General features: G+C 27.4%; 4 long non-coding RNA genes across 6 annotated transcripts; all 4 read left to right on the forward strand.

Moving 5' to 3' along the window:
- The first annotated feature begins 270 nt into the window (after positions 1-270).
- LOC133666966 (uncharacterized) lies at positions 271-7,698 on the forward strand. 3 transcript variants are annotated; one of them, XR_009831906.1, is made up of 4 exons: positions 271-720; positions 1,636-1,741; positions 6,405-6,470; positions 6,972-7,698. It is a non-coding gene; the product is annotated as an uncharacterized LOC133666966 (long non-coding RNA). The 3 variants fall into 3 exon arrangements; XR_009831905.1 differs by adding an exon at positions 6,286-6,331 and having other exon boundaries at positions 6,405-7,695; XR_009831904.1 differs by having other exon boundaries at positions 6,405-7,695.
- LOC133666964 (uncharacterized) lies at positions 2,324-3,875 on the forward strand. Its single transcript, XR_009831899.1, has 3 exons — positions 2,324-2,402; positions 2,624-2,948; positions 3,063-3,875. It is a non-coding gene; the product is annotated as an uncharacterized LOC133666964 (long non-coding RNA).
- A 2,733-nt stretch (positions 7,699-10,431) lies between the features above and the next one.
- LOC133666967 (uncharacterized) lies at positions 10,432-17,929 on the forward strand. Its single transcript, XR_009831907.1, has 3 exons — positions 10,432-10,924; positions 11,841-11,946; positions 16,610-17,929. It is a non-coding gene; the product is annotated as an uncharacterized LOC133666967 (long non-coding RNA).
- A 2,985-nt stretch (positions 17,930-20,914) lies between these two features.
- On the forward strand, positions 20,915-26,788 carry LOC133666963 (uncharacterized). The gene is made up of 4 exons (XR_009831898.1): positions 20,915-21,223; positions 22,139-22,910; positions 23,133-23,456; positions 23,571-26,788. It is a non-coding gene; the product is annotated as an uncharacterized LOC133666963 (long non-coding RNA).
- Positions 26,789-27,454: the final 666 nt, after the last annotated feature.

Below are 27,454 nucleotides of genomic sequence, written 5' to 3' on the forward strand. Positions count from 1 at the left end.
TATATTTTCTCGTCTTTTTTCAGATTTAGTTATGTTAAATATTCTTTTATGTTTTTTTCTTTTGTTGATTTTTATTATATATCGACGTTGCTCTCTCTCCTTTATTTAATATAATTTAATTCCTTAAATTTATCTATTTTAAAGTTAAATTTAAATTCTTGTGTTTCGATTATTTTAAAATCAATTATTAAATTAAATTCAGTTTTATATTATGTTCTCTTTTTATTTTTTCAATTTTTATGAATTTATTTAAGTTTTTCGTTTCTCTTTTGCTTTTACTTTTATTTTTACTTTTATTTAAATTTAATTAATCTTTTTATTGATATTTTTATATCTCTATTTCCTTCTTTGTATTATAATTATTTTATTATCTTATTATTAGTTAAATTAGTATTTCTACTGATAATTTTTTTTTTTTATTTTTTTTCCAATAAGTAAATCTTTACAGGATTTCAATCTTACAAGCAACAACAATTAATTTATGTGTTATATTATGTTTCAATTTTTCGCGCGATTTTTGAATGAAAAAAATAAGCATCATGAGCCAACCAATCAGAACATCCCTTAATTCGAGACGCGGGACGAATTAGTGCGCATCGCAATGCGCATCGGAGTGCGCAACGCAGTGCGCATCACACTGCGCATCACACTGCGCATGTCGTCAGTCTACAGTTGAAAATTGTGTGGAGTGGATGTGTCGTCGCAAATTCGGATTACGCAGTAAGTTATTTTACTGTTATTATTACTAAATTTATTGCTAATTTGGTTTTTTAAATAATCCATTCAGTGTAGTGAAAACGAAATTAATTAGTTCTTTGCGTATCTTTGTGTCTTTTCCTTCGATTGTTCATTTTGCGTCTATTGCGTCATTAGCGTCCCGTATCGAAATATTTCGAGACGGAATTTGAAATCATACATTGGTAGTTTGTAATATAATTTTAATCGTATCCGTTTATTGTACAATTTCTTGTTCTTTATTTTTTATCATTTTAGTCATATTAAAGTCATGTAAAAGAAATTTTCTAGGATTTATTACGTATTCATTTCGTGAAATCGAAAGTATCGTATATTTTCCCGAATGTATATATAATATATCGTGTACAGGGTCTTCTCGCGTGTATGTTTACTTTTTTTTTGGTCTATCGTTTATATTTTGCTCGAGGTTAGAAACATTTCTTACGATATTTCATTTCCAAGAAATTGGATTCGTGTTCAAACATGTTTCGACTTGTCGAGCGTATCCCCTCTCCATCTTGTTATTCGATGCGCGAAATCGAAGCGCAAAGTGACATTGTTCGTTGATTTGTCGTGACGATTAGACGTTTGAAATTTTCTCGAGACACGTGTCTATTTGTTACGTAGTATTTTAATACTATTTTTTTTATACTACTTTTGTTATTATTTGTGCGTTAATTAATACATCTTTGTTCAATGTTTTATTCAAAATTATTAAAATTGATAGTTTTTTGACAATTAAATAATTTCGAGTTTCTCGTTTATCATACAATTGGAGTATCGAATTACAAGATGGCTCATATTGTGAGTTTTCATTTGATTTGATTGTTTTGATACTTTAATACAATGTAATTTCATATTATTCATTTATTTAGACGTTTTGATTTTTTTTCTGCGCAGGTTTAATTGATAGCGTTATGGTAATATTCTCGAAGGCGGGAAAAATTCCAATATGGACGCCATGTCTTTCTTGGTGACTTTCTTTCGTGGTAAAATCTTATATTTCGTATGTATAAATTTTTTTTCTTTTTATTTGGTTAAATTTTTATTTAGTTTTATTGAATTATTAGAGATTGTTGTTAAGCAATTCGTAATAAAATTACGTTTTAATTATAAGAAAGTGGAAAAATTAGAAATTTATGAGAAACTTTAATAATTTATTATTGAAAATTAAATTTTAAAATCTGATAAATATAAATATCTGAATATTTTATTAAATTTCAGATATTAATAAATAATTGGTAATAATTTTTACGTAAAATTCATAATCAATTAAAATAAAAAGGCAGTATTTTCAGAACAAATGTTCGATAAGAAGAAGAAAAATATCAAAAAGATATTTCTTTCTCTTCTATCATTCCCTACCCCTCTACTAATTAAGCGTTAATTTCAGAAAATATTTGTAACCGCGCGCAATGCGGTTAATAGAATCAGTGTTTGCTTCGTCATAGTATTTTGAATATTTTTAGAGCGCAACAGCTCTGATTAAATTTAATTAAAATAATCAAACGCGAAGGTAGAATCAGTGTTTGTTCGCCGATTATAATTTATACGGACGCGTTATTAGTTTTTATTTTTATTTTTTTATTTTAAATATTCGTTTTCGGAACAGAGTAGAATCAGTGCTTCTCTCAAGAGAATACGGCGATCATCCACCACGCGAAGAGGTAAGAAGAATCATTAGATTCTCATTTATTAGATTTTAATCTTTTTGAATTAGAATTTCATATTAATTTTATTATTATTAAAATTTATTAGGAACTTAATTTTTTATTAATATTTAAAGTTAAACATAGTTTTATTTTTTTTACTATTGTAAAATTTTAAATAACGAATGTTATATTTTTAAGAAAAGAATTATGATACAATACTTCACATTTTATTTCAGATGCCGATGATCTTTATGAAGATTTGTTTTTGGACTAATCTTAAAAAATATTTGTGACCGCGCGCAATGCGGTTAATCAGAATCAGTGTTTGCTTCGTCATAGTATTTTGAATATTTTTTAGAGCGCAACAGCTCTGATTAAATTTAATTAAAATAATCAAACGCGAAGGTAGAATCAGTGTTTGTTCGCCGATTATAATTTATACGGACGCGTTATTAGTTTCTTATTTTTTATTTTTTTTTTATTTTAAATATTCGTTTTCGGTACAGAGTAGAATCAGTGCTTCTCTCAAGAGAATACGGCGATCATCCATCACGCGAAGAGGTAATTATCCTTTTATCTATCTAAATTTTTATTCTTCTAAATAAAAGTTAAATTCGTATTTCAATTTTTTCAAGTAATCAGAACCGTGTTCTAAATTATGACGTTTTGTCACAGATTTCTTCCGTCTTGATGACAACCTTCCCTTCTCGATGACTTCTGGGCTACAATAAGAGTGAAGCTGTTCGTCGCATCATGTGGTGAGTCGCATGCTTTTTGGTTCCTCCGGTCACTCAATCATGTCGTAGGATGAAAGATCCGAATCGACACGAGTGATTGGTTGTATACGTAGAATTTTGCACGAGCACAATGACCGCGGGTATTTATTTATAATAATTACCCGCGAGTAGTAACAATTATTTTTGTGTTTTATTTATTAGTTCAGGCTAGGGTCTTCTTACGCTTCGCGTTTTTGATTGATATAAAATGTTTAGTAGTTTTCTAATGTCAAAACATGTAATAATTATTATTATATAATTATCAATACAATATCAATACAATAATTAGTTTGAATTTTTATAATTCAAAATCCTTTAGAGTAACATTTTAAGTTATTTGATCAATTTGATTATTGCGATTGTCATATAATTATTTCACATGATTTTATTAACTTCAATATGATTTACAACACTGGTAGATAATAAAGTTCAATTTTTATTCGTACAAATATGAATTAAAAATTTTGCGCAAGAAGACATTTCGCGACAGGCAGATTTTAGAATCAGAGCAATAGATTTTGAATATTATTCTTGTGATTTTGAAAATATGCTCTGATGAAGGAATCGCCTGAGAGTATTTCTATTCATGTTTCTATTAAATACAATTACAATGAATTCCAATTTCTTTTTAAGTTCAATATTAAAAATTTTATATACTAAAATTTCAATAACTTCAATTAATGTTCAATTAATGAAATAAAATATAAAATAGAGTCACAAATATTTTGAAATATTATAATAAGAATTTGATATATATAATATAATTTATATAATTATACAATTTGAAATATATAATAATGGAAAGTCAAAGAATGTTAGCCCGTTAGATACAAAATGAATATATTAATATCTTTTTAGCTCAGGATTTTCAGATTTAACCCTTTCCATGTTCATTGTCAGGATCTCATTCACGTGCTCAGGTGCTACTTGAGTGAGGGAGAGGCAATGGATATGACGACTTTAGTTGATAAGCTAATACAAATTTTTAGCGACTGATGATGCATAGCGTATCGTGCACGACGTACTTTCCACATTGTGTGTGTATGGTTAGGCTGTGGAATTGCGTCGTTTCATTTATCATATATTATTTCATTCCTTATTCAATCAGAATTTACAATCATATTCGCAATATTTAATTGCGAATAACTAATAAATTAATAATATGCAAGATTATTAATTTTTAATCTAAAATTACAATAATGATACAATTTTGATTCACAATAATGATACCATTTAGTCTAATGACTAATCTTTTAGAAAACATGACGTATTCATAAATTTTCACAATTAAAATGTAAATACACGCGTTTTTGTCGCGTTTCACGCAATGGTCGCTAGCCATCATCAGTCGATTTCAGGAAAATGGTACGTAAAGTTAGAGTGTGCGAGTAGTGTGCCAAGCTCGGGTGTCGGAGGCGTCCCGGGACGCTTTCCCTAGTGTAGGCTTTTGCGCCCGAGTGTTATGCGTGAGAATCGTGGAATGAATGTGTTGGTGTGCCTGTTTTGCCATTTTTAAATATAGGGTTAGGTAGGATAGGTAGTATACTTCTGGTGTGTCTGTTTAATCATAAGTAGGTAGGGCCGGGCAGGTTGTCACAGTCTCTGATCGGGTAGGCGCGTTTTTCGCGTGACAACCTGTTTCAGGAAATAAAATTTGATAAATCGAGGGCAAAGCTGAGATAAATGGACGATTATGCCATTTGTTTCTGGTTTTTCTCATCGATTTTTCGAATTTCGCGGTCGCGGTCGTGATTTGCTTTCGAAACGAACGTTGCGCTTGAGATTCTGTGCATGTACGGAGAACGATCACGTTCGTTGGTCGTCCATGCACTTAGCTTTCGCGACTTAGTCCTTTTTTTTTCTTTTTTTCTTTGGTTTGCGATTAGTGAATCTCGAGCCTAGATTTAAGTTTCAGCGGGCATCGCGCCCGAAGGAGGAAGACCGAAGAGGCCCGACAAACTGTCACGAAGAGGGCTGCAACGAATGATTTCTCATCTTTTGGATCTTGTCTGAGTCCAAAGAATGGGAAGTCATTGTTACTACTTTGTCATTGTGCTCGTTTTAGTAATACGTAGTATATGTTGTTGTATCGTATCTGGCCAATTTGCATGCTGGCCCATCGTTCATCCAATTATCATGGGCAAATCGCGGTTTTGCATTAGTGTTGCGATTGATAAATAACGGGTTGAATTAGAGTTGCGTTAAAATGATAATCGCGTTTACTATTAGCGTTGCGTTGAAAAGAATATCGCGGTTGTTTTTAATTATTTTCATGAATTAGTCTATTTTTTTTTATTGTTTTTTTCCTTTTAATATAAATTTGATTTTATTCTATAATATAATTATGATTTATGATATCACGATATTTAAAGTAATTTTTAAGATTTACAAAATAATAGTAAATTTTATATTAAATTCATTTGAAGAATTAGTGTTGCGTTGATGAAAGATCGCGTTTTTTATAATAGTGTTGCGTTTATTTGCCCAAATTGCCCATATTTTTCCACTTTTGGACTGTGGAATTACGTTCCAGTTCCTGAATCACCTATTACAGCCAAAAAGGCTGTACAAAGGGTGATTGTACAATGGCAGTCTCTGATTATAAGGCTGCAATCTTCCGCTATTAGTGTTGCGTCTATAATAAAATATGAGTGCATAAATTAGTTTATTAGAGTTTCGTATATGTTTTCGCGAATCTTTTATCTTTTTTTTATTTTTCTTTTTTTCTTTTTTGTTAATGAAGAAATGCATTGAAAGTATAACGAAGCACTCTTCGCGTTTTCTTTTGAGATTTTTAGCATATTAGTGTTGCGAAATATAAAAAAATTCCACTCACGGTTTGTTCGGATTTACATCGAGTGGATAATTATTTTGGTAACCCTTCTGGTTACCTTTTCGTCGTTTTTCTCTTTTCAGCATCCCCCTTATTAAGAGCATTTGTTTACTATTGTAAAAATGTATTTTATTCTTTGCATCGATGAATATCTTTCATTTAAAATCATGGATTGCTTAACAACATTTTGATAATTCGATTTTTTTTTTTGATTTAATTTTTCTTTTTATTCCTAGATGTAAATTAAAATTTTTTAATTACTAATCCATAATAATTGAGTTTGTTACAGGTATGAATTGAAGAAAATAAACAAGAAAAAATAGATTCAAGTTAATGTGTGATTTGCTAAAAACTAATTTAATTTTTGTTATTGAGTTTCATTTAATTCTGTTTTATATTCTGTTTCAGAAATCCTCTTCAACTTTCAACGGTATGGATTACATCATCGAATAAATATTTTAATTTTTATATTAGGTAGGATAGGATTTAAGATAGGATCAGATTAGAAGAAATATTTAGAAATATTTTTTTTATATATGGGATTTATAAACAATGGGATGTTCTGTTCTTCCTATTATTAAAAAAAGGCAGTCTCGCCTTCCCTACTCTGATTCGTTTTCCAAACCAATATTTCCTAATTTTTCAAGGCAAATTACCTTAACCTTGCCTTAATTCCTCAATTTCCTCATTATAGACAAATACTTGATAGCTACGTGACTTCGTTCACTAGCCATCATTGATATTTTCCTCTTGCCACATGTGGTTCATATTTTATATCGTATCATAAATTTTTCGAAAATTGTTTGTCAGTCGATCAGTGTGAATGTTGGTGTGAAGAGAATTTGTAGATGTTCAATAGGCAGAGTTAAAAACAAAATGTTTAAATTCTTATATATTCTTAAGTAAGAAATACGAAAAAGAACTTTTAAAATAAGTAAAATGTTAATGTTATATTTTTATTTAAATTTGTTTCAGGATTTCTTACAGGAGCAGAAGATTGTACGATATTGATTAAAGAAAATGTATTTAGAATTAAGTGCATGCACAATCAAGGGTATTAAATAAAGTAGTGTAGTATTGTAGAAAAGTAGATACTGTAGATAAATAGATGGGTAAAATGGGTGTAGCGCTTTTTGGGATGCTTATTTTGCTTGTTTTTTTTCTTTTTTTTTTTTTGCGCACGCTTTTTACTATCAATCATTCTTCATTTTCATATCGAAATGGAAGTGTAAAATATTGATAGAAAATCTTTTAATTTTAATTTTATTTTCAGATTTAGTCTTCCGCGCCGGTTTTCCTTAGAATTCCTTTCGTTGTTTGTTTTGCACAACGATCGAAGGATTCGAACGTTTTGCAAATTTATATCGAAAGGAAAATTTATTATTAATTTTAAATAAATTTTTGCGTAAAGGAGGGTGGACGGGATCGTGGATAGGGTGGGTCTCCAATTCGCAGCAACCTCCACGCGGTGAGACCTGGAAAATCATTATTATTTACTATATTATTCATAATCGTATCCTTGATACAATTATAAATTTTATAGCGAATAATGTGAGCTAATTGGCTGCGCACGCGATTTCAATGATTATTTTTTTATTTTGTAATTATTAAGATTTATTAAATTATTAACGATCAAAGTTTGAACGTTTTGCTTACATCGAAAAGAAGAATTTATTTGTGAATAAAATAATTTGTGAAAATTGTAAAGTGTAAGATTTTTTTCTTTTTTTGTTTCTTTGAGTTATAACAAATTGTTTACCTAATTAGAGTATGTACGCCAAGCGTAATATACTCTAATCTTTTTTCGATTCAGAATACATTTTATAAAATCCCATAAGATATCGCGTCAATCTATTTCTGGTCGGTATTTCGTTTATACGTTTATTTTACGATCGTTAAAGAAACACATAGAGGAGGATAAGAAATATAGGTGAATAGAAAGTGAATAGAGATAAGATAAGAATTGAACGTGAGCCCCATCTCTTGCAAGCTAGAAACATTTCTTTAAAGAAATATTTTTCTAAAGTCACCAGAGATGGCAATAATAGTTAATTCTTACTCTACCTTATCCTCCTCGGAGAAAAATCTTATCCTGTTATTCAATCATTTTTAATTTATAATTGTTGATTTTTGTGTTATATTCCCTTTTTATTTTATTTCTTATTTATATTTATTTATTACAATGTACAATTTTTATTGTTCAAGTTCAAGTTAGATTTAGTTAATTGTTATGTTAAATATCTTTTTTTATGTATTTCTTTTCTTTTCTTTTCTTTTCTTTTCTTTTTTTTTTTTTTCTTATTCAATTAATACTTATTGTTAAATTTTTCTTGATATTTTAATTCTTTTAGTTTTTTTTCACTTTGAGATTAAATTCTTCAGCTATGCTTCAATCCTTTTTTACTTTATATTTAACCTTTATGTTGCATTCTCTTTTTATGTTTGTATATTTATTTATTTATTTATTCATTATTTGTATATTATAACGTTAAATTCTTTTATATGTTGCAAAATATAAGGAAAGAATTTAACAATGTAATAGATTGTAATACAAATAATGAATAAAACATAAAAAGGGAATATAACATAAATGTTAATTATCATGAAGTAAAAAAAAATTGAAACAGTGAAGAGGAATTTAACCTCAAAGTTAAAAAATATTTAAAAGAACTGAAATATGAAAGAAGGATTTAACAGAAATATTATTTAAATTAAAGAAAATATTTAAACAGAATAACTAAATTTGCTTTTTTGATGTTTTAAATTTTTAGATTTAGATTTTTAGATTCTTTTTACTTTGAAATTAAATTCTTCAATTATGTTTCAATCTTCTTTTTTTATTCTATTATAATTAAATTTTGTGTTACATTCCCTTCTTATGTTTTATATATATATATATATATGCATAAAATATATGCATAATATAAATAAAGAATTTATCATTGTATAAAAAGTATAACGTGAAAAGGGAATGTAATGTAAAAATTAATTGTTATAAAGTATAATAAGGTTGAAAATAGGAAAAGAATTTAATCTGAAAGTTAAAAATATCTAAAAGAATTGAAATATGAAGAAAAATTTAACAGAAATATTATCATGTCAAATATTAATATAAATATTATATATTATAATATATATTAAATAAAGGAAAAGGAAAATATTTGAAAAAAGACAACTAAAATTATCAAATTTACAATGTTGAATTTTTTTCTTTATGTATGTTTTTCTAACTTAATTAACACTTGTGTTAAATACTTTCTTGATGTTTCAAATTTTTAGATTTTTAGATTTAGATTTAGATTTTTTTTTAACTTTAAGATTAAATTCTTCAACTATGTTTCAACCATTTTTTTACTTTATTATAGTTAACTTTTATGTTATATTCTCTTCTTATGTTTTTATATTTATTTATTGTTTATACATATATATATATATATATACATATATATCATAATAAATTTCTTTATATGATGCAACATAACTAAATCTTACAATGCTGCAACATATAAGAAACATATTTTACATTGTAATGCATAAATAATGAATAAAATATGAAAAGAAAATATAACATGAAAGTTAACTATCATGAAGTAAAAGAAAATTAAAATATTGGAGAAGAGATTTAACCTCAAAGTTAAAATAATTTAAAAGAATTGAAATAAAAATAGAAATATTATCTAAATCAAGAAAAATTCAAATAAAATAATTAAATTTTCTTTTTTATATATTTTCTTTCTAACTCAAGAATTTAATATTCATGTTAAATTTTTTCTTTATTGTTTTAGATTTTTTTTTAATTTTGATATTAAATTTTTCTTTATCATTATGTTTTCTTCTCATTCTTTTTTATTTTATAATAGTTAACTTTTTGTGTTATATTCTCTTTTAATTTTTTCATTATTTATTATTTATGTAGTATATTCTTAAATTTTTTTTTACATATACGTATATATATTTATTCTTCTAATTAAATTAATTTATGTGTCAAATTTTATTTATATTCACGTTTTATTTTATTCATATATATTTATATATATTTATATATACGTTTTCTTGGATTTATTTATCTTTTATTTAACATTATTCTCCTTTTACATTTTCATTCTGTTCAGATTTTGTTCATCTCAATTTATTTAAAATTTTTTATTTAAAATATCTCACTTCAATCTTTCCTAATCTCTTTAAATGTTATATTATATAAATATATTTTCTCGTCTTTTTTCAGATTTAGTTATGTTAAATATTCTTTTGTGTTTTTTTCTTTTGTTGATTTTTATTATATATCGACATTGCTCTCTCTCCTTTATTTAATATAATTTAATTCCTTAAATTTATCTATTTTAAAGTTAAATTTAAATTCTTGTGTTTCGATTATTTTAAAATCAATTATTAAATTAAATTCAGTTTTATATTATGTTCTCTTTTTATTTTTTCAATTTTTATGAATTTATTTAAGTTTTTCGTTAAATTTCTCTTTTGCTTTTACTTTTATTTTTACTTTTATTTAAATTTAATTAATCTTTTTATTGATATTTTTATATCTCTATTTCCTTCTTTGTATTATAATTATTTTATTATCTTATTATTAGTTAAATTAGTATTTCTACTGATAATTTTTTTTTTTTTATTTTTTTTCCAATAAGTAAATCTTTACAGGATTTCAATCTTACAAGCAACAACAATTAATTTATGTGTTATATTATGTTTCAATTTTTCGCGCGATTTTTGAATGAAAAAAATAAGCATCATGAGCCAACCAATCAGAACATCCCTTAATTCGAGACGCGGGACGAATTAGTGCGCATCGCAATGCGCATCGGAGTGCGCAACGCAGTGCGCATCACACTGCGCATCACACTGCGCATGTCGTCAGTCTACAGTTGAAAATTGTGTGGAGTGGATGTGTCGTCGCAAATTCGGATTACGCAGTAAGTTATTTTACTGTTATTATTACTAAATTTATTGCTAATTTGGTTTTTTAAATAATCCATTCAGTGTAGTGAAAACGAAATTAATTAGTTCTTTGCGTATCTTTGTGTCTTTTCCTTCGATTGTTCATTTTGCGTCTATTGCGTCATTAGCGTCCCGTATCGAAATATTTCGAGACGGAATTTGAAATCATACATTGGTAGTTTGTAATATAATTTTAATCGTATCCGTTTATTGTACAATTTCTTGTTCTTTATTTTTTATCATTTTAGTCATATTAAAGTCATGTAAAAAGAAATTTTCTAGGATTTATTACGTATTCATTTCGTGAAATCGAAAGTATCGTATATTTTCCCGAATGTATATATAATATATCGTGTACAGGGTCTTCTCGCGTGTATGTTTACTTTTTTTTTGGTCTATCGTTTATATTTTGCTCGAGGTTAGAAACATTTCTTACGATATTTCATTTCCAAGAAATTGGATTCGTGTTCAAACATGTTTCGACTTGTCGAGCGTATCCCCTCTCCATCTTGTTATTCGATGCGCGAAATCGAAGCGCAAAGTGACATTGTTCGTTGATTTGTCGTGACGATTAGACGTTTGAAATTTTCTCGAGACACGTGTCTATTTGTTACGTAGTATTTTAATACTATTTTTTTTATACTACTTTTGTTATTATTTGTGCGTTAATTAATACATCTTTGTTCAATGTTTTATTCAAAATTATTAAAATTGATAGTTTTTTGACAATTAAATAATTTCGAGTTTCTCGTTTATCATACAATTGGAGTATCGAATTACAAGATGGCTCATATTGTGAGTTTTCATTTGATTTGATTGTTTTGATACTTTAATACAATGTAATTTCATATTATTCATTTATTTAGACGTTTTGATTTTTTTTCTGCGCAGGTTTAATTGATAGCGTTATGGTAATATTCTCGAAGGCGGGAAAAATTCCAATATGGACGCCATGTCTTTCTTGGTGACTTTCTTTCGTGGTAAAATCTTATATTTCGTATGTATAAATTTTTTTTCTTTTATTTGGTTAAATTTTTATTTAGTTTTATTGAATTATTAGAGATTGTTGTTAAGCAATTCGTAATAAAATTACGTTTTAATTATAAGAAAGTGGAAAAATTAGAAATTTATGAGAAACTTTAATAATTTATTATTGAAAATTAAATTTTAAAATCTGATAAATATAAATATCTGAATATTTTATTAAATTTCAGATATTAATAAATAATTGGTAATAATTTTTACGTAAAATTCATAATCAATTAAAATAAAAAGGCAGTATTTTCAGAACAAATGTTCGATAAGAAGAAGAAAAATATCAAAAGATATTTCTTTCTCTTCTATCATTCCCTACCCCTCTACTAATTAAGCGTTAATTTCAGAAAATATTTGTAACCGCGCGCAATGCGGTTAATAGAATCAGTGTTTGCTTCGTCATAGTATTTTGAATATTTTTTAGAGCGCAACAGCTCTGATTAAATTTAATTAAAATAATCAAACGCGAAGGTAGAATCAGTGTTTGTTCGCCGATTATAATTTATACGGACGCGTTATTAGTTTTTATTTATATTTTTTTTTATTTTAAATATTCGTTTTCGGAACAGAGTAGAATCAGTGCTTCTCTCAAGAGAATACGGCGATCATCCACCACGCGAAGAGGTAAGAAGAATCATTAGATTCTCATTTATTAGATTTTAATCTTTTTGAATTAGAATTTCATATTAATTTTATTATTATTAAAATTTATTAGGAACTTAATTTTTTTATTAATATTTAAAGTTAAACATAGTTTTATTTTTTTTACTATTGTAAAATTTTAAATAACGAATGTTATATTTTTAAGAAAAGAATTATGATACAATACTTCACATTTTATTTCAGATGCCGATGATCTTTATGAAGATTTGTTTTTGGACTAATCTTAAAAAATATTTGTGACCGCGCGCAATGCGGTTAATCAGAATCAGTGTTTGCTTCGTCATAGTATTTTGAATATTTTTAGAGCGCAACAGCTCTGATTAAATTTAATTAAAATAATCAAACGCGAAGGTAGAATCAGTGTTTGTTCGCCGATTATAATTTATACGGACGCGTTATTAGTTTCTTATTTTTTATTTTTTTTTTATTTTAAATATTCGTTTTCGGTACAGAGTAGAATCAGTGCTTCTCTCAAGAGAATACGGCGATCATCCATCACGCGAAGAGGTAATTATCCTTTTATCTATCTAAATTTTTATTCTTCTAAATAAAAGTTAAATTCGTATTTCAATTTTTCAAGTAATCAGAACCGTGTTCTAAATTATGACGTTTTGTCACAGATTTCTTCCGTCTTGATGACAACCTTCCCTTCTCGATGACTTCTGGGCTACAATAAGAGTGAAGCTGTTCGTCGCATCATGTGGTGAGTCGCATGCTTTTTGGTTCCTCCGGTCACTCAATCATGTCGTAGGATGAAAGATCCGAATCGACACGAGTGATTGGTTGTATACGTAGAATTTTGCACGAGCACAATGACCGCGGGTATTTATTTATAATAATTACCCGCGAGTAGTAACAATTATTTTTGTGTTTTATTTATTAGTTCAGGCTAGGGTCTTCTTACGCTTCGCGTTTTTGATTGATATAAAATGTTTAGTAGTTTTCTAATGTCAAAACATGTAATAATTATTATTATATAATTATCAATACAATATCAATACAATAATTAGTTTGAATTTTTATAATTCAAAATCCTTTAGAGTAACATTTTAAGTTATTTGATCAATTTGATTATTGCGATTGTCATATAATTATTTCACATGATTTTATTAACTTCAATATGATTTACAACACTGGTAGATAATAAAGTTCAATTTTTATTCGTACAAATATGAATTAAAAATTTTGCGCAAGAAGACATTTCGCGACAGGCAGATTTTAGAATCAGAGCAATAGATTTTGAATATTATTCTTGTGATTTTGAAAATATGCTCTGATGAAGGAATCGCCTGAGAGTATTTCTATTCATGTTTCTATTAAATACAATTACAATGAATTCCAATTTCTTTTTAAGTTCAATATTAAAAATTTTATATACTAAAATTTCAATAACTTCAATTAATGTTCAATTAATGAAATAAAATATAAAATAGAGTCACAAATATTTTTGAAATATTATAATAAGAATTTGACATATATAATATAATTTATATAATTATACAATTTGAAATATATAATAATGGAAAGTCAAAGAATGTTAGCCCGTTAGATACAAAATGAATATATTAATATCTTTTTAGCTCAGGATTTTCAGATTTAACCCTTTCCATGTTCATTGTCAGGATCTCATTCACGTGCTCAGGTGCTACTTGAGTGAGGGAGAGGCAATGGATATGACGACTTTAGTTGATAAGCTAATACAAATTTTTAGCGACTGATGATGCATAGCGTATCGTGCACGACGTACTTTCCACATTGTGTGTGTATGGTTAGGCTGTGGAATTGCGTCGTTTCATTTATCATATATTATTTCATTCCTTATTCAATCAGAATTTACAATCATATTCGCAATATTTAATTGCGAATAACTAATAAATTAATAATATGCAAGATTATTAATTTTTAATCTAAAATTACAATAATGATACAATTTTGATTCACAATAATGATACCATTTAGTCTAATGACTAATCTTTTAGAAAACATGACGTATTCATAAATTTTCACAATTAAAATGTAAATACACGCGTTTTTGTCGCGTTTCACGCAATGGTCGCTAGCCATCATCAGTCGATTTCAGGAAAATGGTACGTAAAGTTAGAGTGTGCGAGTAGTGTGCCAAGCTCGGGTGTCGGAGGCGTCCCGGGACGCTTTCCCTAGTGTAGGCTTTTGCGCCCGAGTGTTATGCGTGAGAATCGTGGAATGAATGTGTTGGTGTGCCTGTTTTGCCATTTTTTAAATATAGGGTTAGGTAGGATAGGTAGTATACTTCTGGTGTGTCTGTTTAATCATAAGTAGGTAGGGCCGGGCAGGTTGTCACAGTCTCTGATCGGGTAGGCGCGTTTTTCGCGTGACAACCTGTTTCAGGAAATAAAATTTGATAAATCGAGGGCAAAGCTGAGATAAATGGACGATTATGCCATTTGTTTCTGGTTTTCTCATCGATTTTTCGAATTTCGCGGTCGCGGTCGTGATTTGCTTTCGAAACGAACGTTGCGCTTGAGATTCTGTGCATGTACGGAGAACGATCACGTTCGTTGGTCGTCCATGCACTTAGCTTTCGCGACTTAGTCCTTTTTTTTTTCTTTTTTTCTTTGGTTTGCGATTAGTGAATCTCGAGCCTAGATTTAAGTTTCAGCGGGCATCGCGCCCGAAGGAGGAAGACCGAAGAGGCCCGACAAACTGTCACGAAGAGGGCTGCAACGAATGATTTCTCATCTTTTGGATCTTGTCTGAGTCCAAAGAATGGGAAGTCATTGTTACTACTTTGTCATTGTGCTCGTTTTAGTAATACGTAGTATATGTTGTTGTATCGTATCTGGCCAATTTGCATGCTGGCCCATCGTTCATCCAATTATCATGGGCAAATCGCGGTTTTGCATTAGTGTTGCGATTGATAAATAACGGGTTGAATTAGAGTTGCGTTAAAATGATAATCGCGTTTACTATTAGCGTTGCGTTGAAAAGAATATCGCGGTTGCTTTTAATTATTTTCATGAATTAGTCTATTTTTTTTATTGTTTTTTTCTTTTAATATAAATTTGATTTTATTCTATAATATAATTATGATTTATGATATCACGATATTTAAAGTAATTTTTAAGATTTACAAAATAATAGTAAATTTTATATTAAATTCATTTGAAGAATTAGTGTTGCGTTGATGAAAGATCGCGTTTTTTATAATAGTGTTGCGTTTATTTGCCCAAATTGCCCATATTTTTCCACTTTTGGACTGTGGAATTACGTTCCAGTTCCTGAATCACCTATTACAGCCAAAAAGGCTGTACAAAGGGTGATTGTACAATGGCAGTCTCTGATTATAAGGCTGCAATCTTCCGCTATTAGTGTTGCGTCTATAATAAAATATGAGTGCATAAATTAGTTTATTAGAGTTTCGTATATGTTTTCGCGAATCTTTTATCTTTTTTTTATTTTTCTTTTTTTCTTTTTTGTTAATGAAGAAATGCATTGAAAGTATAACGAAGCACTCTTCGCGTTTTCTTTTGAGATTTTTAGCATATTAGTGTTGCGAAATATAAAAAAATTCCACTCACGGTTTGTTCGGATTTACATCGAGTGGATAATTATTTTGGTAACCCTTCTGGTTACCTTTTCGTCGTTTTTCTCTTTTCAGCATCCCCCTTGTTAAGAGCATTTGTTTACTATTGTAAAAATGTATTTTATTCTTTGCATCGATGAATATCTTTCATTTAAAATCATGGATTGCTTAACAACATTTTGATAATTCGATTTTTTTTTTTGATTTAATTTTTCTTTTTATTCCTAGATGTAAATTAAAATTTTTTAATTACTAATCCATAATAATTGAGTTTGTTACAGGTATGAATTGAAGAAAATAAACAAGAAAAAATAGATTCAAGTTAATGTGTGATTTGCTAAAAACTAATTTAATTTTTGTTATTGAGTTTCATTTAATTCTGTTTTATATTCTGTTTCAGAAATCCTCTTCAACTTTCAACGGTATGGATTACATCATCGAATAAATATTTTAATTTTTATATTAGGTAGGATAGGATTTAAGATAGGATCAGATTAGAAGAAATATTTAGAAATATTTTTTTTATATATGGGATTTATAAACAATGGGATGTTCTGTTCTTCCTATTATTAAAAAAAGGCAGTCTCGCCTTCCCTACTCTGATTCGTTTTCCAAACCAATATTTCCTAATTTTTCAAGGCAAATTACCTTAACCTTGCCTTAATTCCTCAATTTCCTCATTATAGACAAATACTTGATAGCTACGTGACTTCGTTCACTAGCCATCATTGATATTTTCCTCTTGCCACATGTGGTTCATATTTTATATCGTATCATAAATTTTTCGAAAATTGTTTGTCAGTCGATCAGTGTGAATGTTGGTGTGAAGAGAATTTGTAGATGTTCAATAGGCAGAGTTAAAAACAAAATGTTTAAATTCTTATATATTCTTAAGTAAGAAATACGAAAAAGAACTTTTAAAATAAGTAAAATGTTAATGTTATATTTTTATTTAAATTTGTTTCAGGATTTCTTACAGGAGCAGAAGATTGTACGATATTGATTAAAGAAAATGTATTTAGAATTAAGTGCATGCACAATCAAGGGTATTAAATAAAGTAGTGTAGTATTGTAGAAAAGTAGATACTGTAGATAAATAGATGGGTAAAATGGGTGTAGCGCTTTTTGGGATGCTTATTTTGCTTGTTTTTTTTCTTTTTTTTTTTTTTTTTGCGCACGCTTTTTACTATCAATCATTCTTCATTTTCATATCGAAATGGAAGTGTAAAATATTGATAGAAAATCTTTTAATTTTAATTTTATTTTCAGATTTAGTCTTCCGCGCCGGTTTTCCTTAGAATTCCTTTCGTTGTTTGTTTTGCACAACGATCGAAGGATTCGAACGTTTTGCAAATTTATATCGAAAGGAAAATTTATTATTAATTTTAAATAAATTTTTGCGTAAAGGAGGGTGGACGGGATCGTGGATAGGGTGGGTCTCCAATTCGCAGCAACCTCCACGCGGTGAGACCTGGAAAATCATTATTATTTACTATATTATTCATAATCGTATCCTTGATACAATTATAAATTTTATAGCGAATAATGTGAGCTAATTGGCTGCGCACGCGATTTCAATGATTATTTTTTTATTTTGTAATTATTAAGATTTATTAAATTATTAACGATCAAAGTTTGAACGTTTTGCTTACATCGAAAAGAAGAATTTATTTGTGAATAAAATAATTTGTGAAAATTGTAAAGTGTAAGATTTTTTTCTTTTTTTGTTTCTTTGAGTTATAACAAATTGTTTACCTAATTAGAGTATGTACGCCAAGCGTAATATACTCTAATCTTTTTTCGATTCAGAATACATTTTATAAAATCCCATAAGATATCGCGTCAATCTATTTCTGGTCGGTATTTCATTTATACGTTTATTTTACGATCGTTAAAGAAACACATAGAGGAGGATAAGAAATATAGGTGAATAGAAAGTGAATAGAGATAAGATAAGAATTGAACGTGAGCCCCATCTCTTGCAAGCTAGAAACATTTCTTTAAAGAAATATTTTTCTAAAGTCACCAGAGATGGCAATAATAGTTAATTCTTACTCTACCTTATCCTCCTCGGAGAAAAATCTTATCCTGTTATTCAATCATTTTTAATTTATAATTGTTGATTTTTGTGTTATATTCCCTTTTTATTTTATTTCTTATTTATATTTATTTATTACAATGTACAATTTTTATTGTTCAAGTTCAAGTTAGATTTAGTTAATTGTTATGTTAAATATCTTTTTTTATGTATTTCTTTTCTTTTCTTTTCTTTTCTTTTCTTTTCTTTTTTTTTTTTTTTCTTATTCAATTAATACTTATTGTTAAATTTTTTCTTGATATTTTAATTCTTTTAGTTTTTTTTCACTTTGAGATTAAATTCTTCAGCTATGCTTCAATCCTTTTTTACTTTATATTTAACCTTTATGTTGCATTCTCTTTTTATGTTTGTATATTTATTTATTTATTTATTCATTATTTGTATATTATAACGTTAAATTCTTTTATATGTTGCAATATAACATTGTTGCAAAATATAAGGAAAGAATTTAACAATGTAATAGATTGTAATACAAATAATGAATAAAACATGAAAAGGGAATATAACATAAATGTTAATTATCATGAAGTAAAAAAAAATTGAAACAGTGAAGAGGAATTTAACCTCAAAGTTAAAAAATATTTAAAAGAACTGAAATATGAAAGAAGGATTTAACAGAAATATTATTTAAATTAAAGAAAATATTTAAACAGAATAACTAAATTTGCTTTTTTGATGTTTTAAATTTTTAGATTTAGATTTTTAGATTTTTTTAGATTCTTTTTTACTTTGAAATTAAATTCTTCAATTATGTTTCAATCTTCTTTTTTTTATTCTATAATTATATTTATTCTATATTTATTCTATAATTTTTTTATTCTATTATAATTAAATTTTGTGTTACATTCCCTTCTTATGTTTTATATATATATATATATATATGCATAAAATATATGCATAATATAAATAAAGAATTTATCATTGCATAAAAAGTATAACGTGAAAAGGGAATGTAATGTAAAAATTAATTGTTATAAAGTATAATAAGGTTGAAAATAGGAAAAGAATTTAATCTGAAAGTTAAAAATATCTAAAAGAATTGAAATATGAAGAAAAATTTAACAGAAATATTATCATGTCAAATATTAATATAAATATTATATATTATAATATATATTAAATAAAGGAAAAGGAAAATATTTGAAAAAAAAGACAACTAAAATTATCAAATTTACAATGTTGAATTTTTTTCTTTATGTATGTTTTTTCTAACTTAATTAACACTTGTGTTAAATACTTTCTTGATGTTTCAAATTTTTAGATTTTTAGATTTAGATTTAGATTTTTTTTTAACTTTAAGATTAAATTCTTCAACTATGTTTCAACCATTTTTTTACTTTATTATAGTTAACTTTTATGTTATATTCTCTTCTTATGTTTTTATATTTATTCATTATTCATATATATATATCATATATATATATATATATATATATATATATCATAATAAATTTCTTTATATGATGCAACATGACTAAATCTTACAATGCTGCAACATATAAAAACATATTTTACATTGTAATGCATAAATAATGAATAAAATATGAAAAGAAAATGTAACATGAAAGTTAACTATCATGAAGTAAAAGAAAATTAAAATATTGGAGAAGAGATTTAACCTCAAAGTTAAAATAATTTAAAAGAATTGAAATAAAAATAGAAATATTATCTAAATCAAGAAAAAAATTCAAATAAAATAATTAAATTTTCTTTTTTATATATTTTCTTTCTAACTCAAGAATTTAATATTCATGTTAAATTTTTTCTTTATTGTTTTAGATTTTTTTTTAATTTTGATATTAAATTTTTCTTTATCATTATGTTTTCTTCTCATTCTTTTTTATTTTATAATAGTTAACTTTTTGTGTTATATTCTCTTTTAATTTTTCATTATTTATTATTTATGTAGTATATTCTTAAATTTTTTTACATATACGTATATATATTTATTCTTCTAATTAAATTAATTTATGTGTCAAATTTTATTTATATTCACGTTTTATTTTATTCATATATATTTATATATATTTATATATACGTTTTCTTGGATTTATTTATCTTTTATTTAACATTATTCTCCTTTTACATTTTCATTCTGTTCAGATTTTGTTCATCTCAATTTATTTAAAATTTTTTATTTAAAATATCTCACTTCAATCTTTCCTAATCTCTTTAAATGTTATATTATATAAATATATTTTCTCGTCTTTTTTCAGATTTAGTTATGTTAAATATTCTTTTATGTTTTTTTCTTTTATTGATTTTTATTATATATCGACATTGCTCTCTCTCCTTTATTTAATATAATTTAATTCCTTAAATTTATCTATTTTAAAGTTAAATTTAAATTCTTGTGTTTCGATTATTTTAAAATCAATTATTAAATTAAATTCAGTTTTATATTATGTTCTCTTTTTATCTTTTCAATTTTTATGAATTTATTTAAGTTTTTCGTTAAATTTCTCTTTTGCTTTTACTTTTATTTTTACTTTTATTTAAATTTAATTAATCTTTTTATTGATATTTTTATATCTCTATTTCCTTCTTTGTATTATAATTATTTTATTATCTTATTATTAGTTAAATTAGTATTTCTACTGATAATTTTTTTTTTTATTTTTTTCCAATAAGTAAATCTTTACAGGATTTCAATCTTACAAGCAACAACAATTAATTTATGTGTTATATTATGTTTCAATTTTTCGCGCGATTTTTGAATGAAAAAAATAAGCATCATGAGCCAACCAATCAGAACATCCCTTAATTCGAGACGCGGGACGAATTAGTGCGCATCGCAATGCGCATCGGAGTGCGCAACGCAGTGCGCATCACACTGCGCATCACACTGCGCATGTCGTCAGTCTACAGTTGAAAATTGTGTGGAGTGGATGTGTCGTCGCAAATTCGGATTACGCAGTAAGTTATTTTACTGTTATTATTACTAAATTTATTGCTAATTTGGTTTTTTAAATAATCCATTCAGTGTAGTGAAAACGAAATTAATTAGTTCTTTGCGTATCTTTGTGTCTTTTCCTTCGATTGTTCATTTTGCGTCTATTGCGTCATTAGCGTCCCGTATCGAAATATTTCGAGACGGAATTTGAAATCATACATTGGTAGTTTGTAATATAATTTTAATCGTATCCGTTTATTGTACAATTTCTTGTTCTTTATTTTTATCATTTTAGTCATATTAAAGTCATGTAAAAAGAAATTTTCTAGGATTTATTACGTATTCATTTCGTGAAATCGAAAGTATCGTATATTTTCCCGAATGTATATATAATATATCGTGTACAGGGTCTTCTCGCGTGTATGTTTACTTTTTTTTTGGTCTATCGTTTATATTTTGCTCGAGGTTAGAAACATTTCTTACGATATTTCATTTCCAAGAAATTGGATTCGTGTTCAAACATGTTTCGACTTGTCGAGCGTATCCCCTCTCCATCTTGTTATTCGATGCGCGAAATCGAAGCGCAAAGTGACATTGTTCGTTGATTTGTCGTGACGATTAGACGTTTGAAATTTTCTCGAGACACGTGTCTATTTGTTACGTAGTATTTTAATACTATTTTTTTTATACTACTTTTGTTATTATTTGTGCGTTAATTAATACATCTTTGTTCAATGTTTTATTCAAAATTATTAAAATTGATAGTTTTTTGACAATTAAATAATTTCGAGTTTCTCGTTTATCATACAATTGGAGTATCGAATTACAAGATGGCTCATATTGTGAGTTTTCATTTGATTTGATTGTTTTGATACTTTAATACAATGTAATTTCATATTATTCATTTATTTAGACGTTTTGATTTTTTTTCTGCGCAGGTTTAATTGATAGCGTTATGGTAATATTCTCGAAGGCGGGAAAAATTCCAATATGGACGCCATGTCTTTCTTGGTGACTTTCTTTCGTGGTAAAATCTTATATTTCGTATGTATAAATTTTTTTTCTTTTTATTTGGTTAAATTTTTATTTAGTTTTATTGAATTATTAGAGATTGTTGTTAAGCAATTCGTAATAAAATTACGTTTTAATTATAAGAAAGTGGAAAAATTAGAAATTTATGAGAAACTTTAATGATTTATTATTGAAAATTAAATTTTAAAATCTGATAAATATAAATATCTGAATATTTTATTAAATTTCAGATATTAATAAATAATTGGTAATAATTTTTACGTAAAATTCATAATCAATTAAAATAAAAAGGCAGTATTTTCAGAACAAATGTTCGATAAGAAGAAGAAAAATATCAAAAAGATATTTCTTTCTCTTCTATCATTCCCTACCCCTCTACTAATTAAGCGTTAATTTCAGAAAATATTTGTAACCGCGCGCAATGCGGTTAATAGAATCAGTGTTTGCTTCGTCATAGTATTTTGAATATTTTTTAGAGCGCAACAGCTCTGATTAAATTTAATTAAAATAATCAAACGCGAAGGTAGAATCAGTGTTTGTTCGCCGATTATAATTTATACGGACGCGTTATTAGTTTTTTATTTTTTATTTTTTTTTATTTTAAATATTCGTTTTCGGAACAGAGTAGAATCAGTGCTTCTCTCAAGAGAATACGGCGATCATCCACCACGCGAAGAGGTAAGAAGAATCATTAGATTCTCATTTATTAGATTTTAATCTTTTTGAATTAGAATTTCATATTAATTTTATTATTATTAAAATTTATTAGGAACTTAATTTTTTTATTAATATTTAAAGTTAAACATAGTTTTATTTTTTTTACTATTGTAAAATTTTAAATAACGAATGTTATATTTTTAAGAAAAGAATTATGATACAATACTTCACATTTTATTTCAGATGCCGATGATCTTTATGAAGATTTGTTTTTGGACTAATCTTAAAAAATATTTGTGACCGCGCGCAATGCGGTTAATCAGAATCAGTGTTTGCTTCGTCATAGTATTTTGAATATTTTTTAGAGCGCAACAGCTCTGATTAAATTTAATTAAAATAATCAAACGCGAAGGTAGAATCAGTGTTTGTTCGCCGATTATAATTTATACGGACGCGTTATTAGTTTCTTATTTTTATTTTTTTTTTATTTTAAATATTCGTTTTCGGTACAGAGTAGAATCAGTGCTTCTCTCAAGAGAATACGGCGATCATCCATCACGCGAAGAGGTAATTATCCTTTTATCTATCTAAATTTTTATTCTTCTAAATAAAAGTTAAATTCGTATTTCAATTTTTTCAAGTAATCAGAACCGTGTTCTAAATTATGACGTTTTGTCACAGATTTCTTCCGTCTTGATGACAACCTTCCCTTCTCGATGACTTCTGGGCTACAATAAGAGTGAAGCTGTTCGTCGCATCATGTGGTGAGTCGCATGCTTTTTGGTTCCTCCGGTCACTCAATCATGTCGTAGGATGAAAGATCCGAATCGACACGAGTGATTGGTTGTATACGTAGAATTTTGCACGAGCACAATGACCGCGGGTATTTATTTATAATAATTACCCGCGAGTAGTAACAATTATTTTTGTGTTTTATTTATTAGTTCAGGCTAGGGTCTTCTTACGCTTCGCGTTTTTGATTGATATAAAATGTTTAGTAGTTTTCTAATGTCAAAACATGTAATAATTATTATTATATAATTATCAATACAATATCAATACAATAATTAGTTTGAATTTTTATAATTCAAAATCCTTTAGAGTAACATTTTAAGTTATTTGATCAATTTGATTATTGCGATTGTCATATAATTATTTCACATGATTTTATTAACTTCAATATGATTTACAACACTGGTAGATAATAAAGTTCAATTTTTATTCGTACAAATATGAATTAAAAATTTTGCGCAAGAAGACATTTCGCGACAGGCAGATTTTAGAATCAGAGCAATAGATTTTGAATATTATTCTTGTGATTTTGAAAATATGCTCTGATGAAGGAATCGCCTGAGAGTATTTCTATTCATGTTTCTATTAAATACAATTACAATGAATTCCAATTTCTTTTTAAGTTCAATATTAAAAATTTTATATACTAAAATTTCAATAACTTCAATTAATGTTCAATTAATGAAATAAAATATAAAATAGAGTCACAAATATTTTTGAAATATTATAATAAGAATTTGACATATATAATATAATTTATATAATTATACAATTTGAAATATATAATAATGGAAAGTCAAAGAATGTTAGCCCGTTAGATACAAAATGAATATATTAATATCTTTTTAGCTCAGGATTTTCAGATTTAACCCTTTCCATGTTCATTGTCAGGATCTCATTCACGTGCTCAGGTGCTACTTGAGTGAGGGAGAGGCAATGGATATGACGACTTTAGTTGATAAGCTAATACAAATTTTTAGCGACTGATGATGCATAGCGTATCGTGCACGACGTACTTTCCACATTGTGTGTGTATGGTTAGGCTGTGGAATTGCGTCGTTTCATTTATCATATATTATTTCATTCCTTATTCAATCAGAATTTACAATCATATTCGCAATATTTAATTGCGAATAACTAATAAATTAATAATATGCAAGATTATTAATTTTTAATCTAAAATTACAATAATGATACAATTTTGATTCACAATAATGATACCATTTAGTCTAATGACTAATCTTTTAGAAAACATGACGTATTCATAAATTTTCACAATTAAAATGTAAATACACGCGTTTTTGTCGCGTTTCACGCAATGGTCGCTAGCCATCATCAGTCGATTTCAGGAAAATGGTACGTAAAGTTAGAGTGTGCGAGTAGTGTGCCAAGCTCGGGTGTCGGAGGCGTCCCGGGACGCTTTCCTAGTGTAGGCTTTTGCGCCCGAGTGTTATGCGTGAGAATCGTGGAATGAATGTGTTGGTGTGCCTGTTTTGCCATTTTTTTAAATATAGGGTTAGGTAGGATAGGTAGTATACTTCTGGTGTGTCTGTTTAATCATAAGTAGGTAGGGCCGGGCAGGTTGTCACAGTCTCTGATCGGGTAGGCGCGTTTTTCGCGTGACAACCTGTTTCAGGAAATAAAATTTGATAAATCGAGGGCAAAGCTGAGATAAATGGACGATTATGCCATTTGTTTCTGGTTTTTCTCATCGATTTTTCGAATTTCGCGGTCGCGGTCGTGATTTGCTTTCGAAACGAACGTTGCGCTTGAGATTCTGTGCATGTACGGAGAACGATCACGTTCGTTGGTCGTCCATGCACTTAGCTTTCGCGACTTAGTCCTTTTTTTTTTCTTTTTTTCTTTGGTTTGCGATTAGTGAATCTCGAGCCTAGATTTAAGTTTCAGCGGGCATCGCGCCCGAAGGAGGAAGACCGAAGAGGCCCGACAAACTGTCACGAAGAGGGCTGCAACGAATGATTTCTCATCTTTTGGATCTTGTCTGAGTCCAAAGAATGGGAAGTCATTGTTACTACTTTGTCATTGTGCTCGTTTTAGTAATACGTAGTATATGTTGTTGTATCGTATCTGGCCAATTTGCATGCTGGCCCATCGTTCATCCAATTATCATGGGCAAATCGCGGTTTTGCATTAGTGTTGCGATTGATAAATAACGGGTTGAATTAGAGTTGCGTTAAAATGATAATCGCGTTTACTATTAGCGTTGCGTTGAAAAGAATATCGCGGTTGCTTTTAATTATTTTCATGAATTAGTCTATTTTTTTTATTGTTTTTTTCTTTTAATATAAATTTGATTTTATTCTATAATATAATTATGATTTATGATATCACGATATTTAAAGTAATTTTTAAGATTTACAAAATAATAGTAAATTTTATATTAAATTCATTTGAAGAATTAGTGTTGCGTTGATGAAAGATCGCGTTTTTTATAATAGTGTTGCGTTTATTTGCCCAAATTGCCCATATTTTTTCCACTTTTGGACTGTGGAATTACGTTCCAGTTCCTGAATCACCTATTACAGCCAAAAAGGCTGTACAAAGGGTGATTGTACAATGGCAGTCTCTGATTATAAGGCTGCAATCTTCCGCTATTAGTGTTGCGTCTATAATAAAATATGAGTGCATAAATTAGTTTATTAGAGTTTCGTATATGTTTTCGCGAATCTTTTATCTTTTTTTTATTTTTCTTTTTTTCTTTTTTGTTAATGAAGAAATGCATTGAAAGTATAACGAAGCACTCTTCGCGTTTTCTTTTGAGATTTTTAGCATATTAGTGTTGCGAAATATAAAAAAATTCCACTCACGGTTTGTTCGGATTTACATCGAGTGGATAATTATTTTGGTAACCCTTCTGGTTACCTTTTCGTCGTTTTTCTCTTTTCAGCATCCCCCTTATTAAGAGCATTTGTTTACTATTGTAAAAATGTATTTTATTCTTTGCATCGATGAATATCTTTCATTTAAAATCATGGATTGCTTAACAACATTTTGATAATTCGATTTTTTTTTTGATTTAATTTTTCTTTTTATTCCTAGATGTAAATTAAAATTTTTTAATTACTAATCCATAATAATTGAGTTTGTTACAGGTATGAATTGAAGAAAATAAACAAGAAAAAATAGATTCAAGTTAATGTGTGATTTGCTAGAAACTAATTTAATTTTTGTTATTGAGTTTCATTTAATTCTGTTTTATATTCTGTTTCAGAAATCCTCTTCAACTTTCAACGGTATGGATTACATCATCGAATAAATATTTTAATTTTTATATTAGGTAGGATAGGATTTAAGATAGGATCAGATTAGAAGAAATATTTAGAAATATTTTTTTTATATATGGGATTTATAAACAATGGGATGTTCTGTTCTTCCTATTATTAAAAAAAGGCAGTCTCGCCTTCCCTACTCTGATTCGTTTTCCAAACCAATATTTCCTAATTTTTCAAGGCAAATTACCTTAACCTTGCCTTAATTCCTCAATTTCCTCATTATAGACAAATACTTGATAGCTACGTGACTTCGTTCACTAGCCATCATTGATATTTTCCTCTTGCCACATGTGGTTCATATTTTATATCGTATCATAAATTTTTCGAAAATTGTTTGTCAGTCGATCAGTGTGAATGTTGGTGTGAAGAGAATTTGTAGATGTTCAATAGGCAGAGTTAAAAACAAAATGTTTAAATTCTTATATATTCTTAAGTAAGAAATACGAAAAGAACTTTTAAAATAAGTAAAATGTTAATGTT

This window comes from Apis cerana, linkage group LG11, assembly GCF_029169275.1.
Source record: "Apis cerana isolate GH-2021 linkage group LG11, AcerK_1.0, whole genome shotgun sequence".
Classification (NCBI taxonomy): domain Eukaryota; kingdom Metazoa; phylum Arthropoda; class Insecta; order Hymenoptera; family Apidae; genus Apis; species Apis cerana.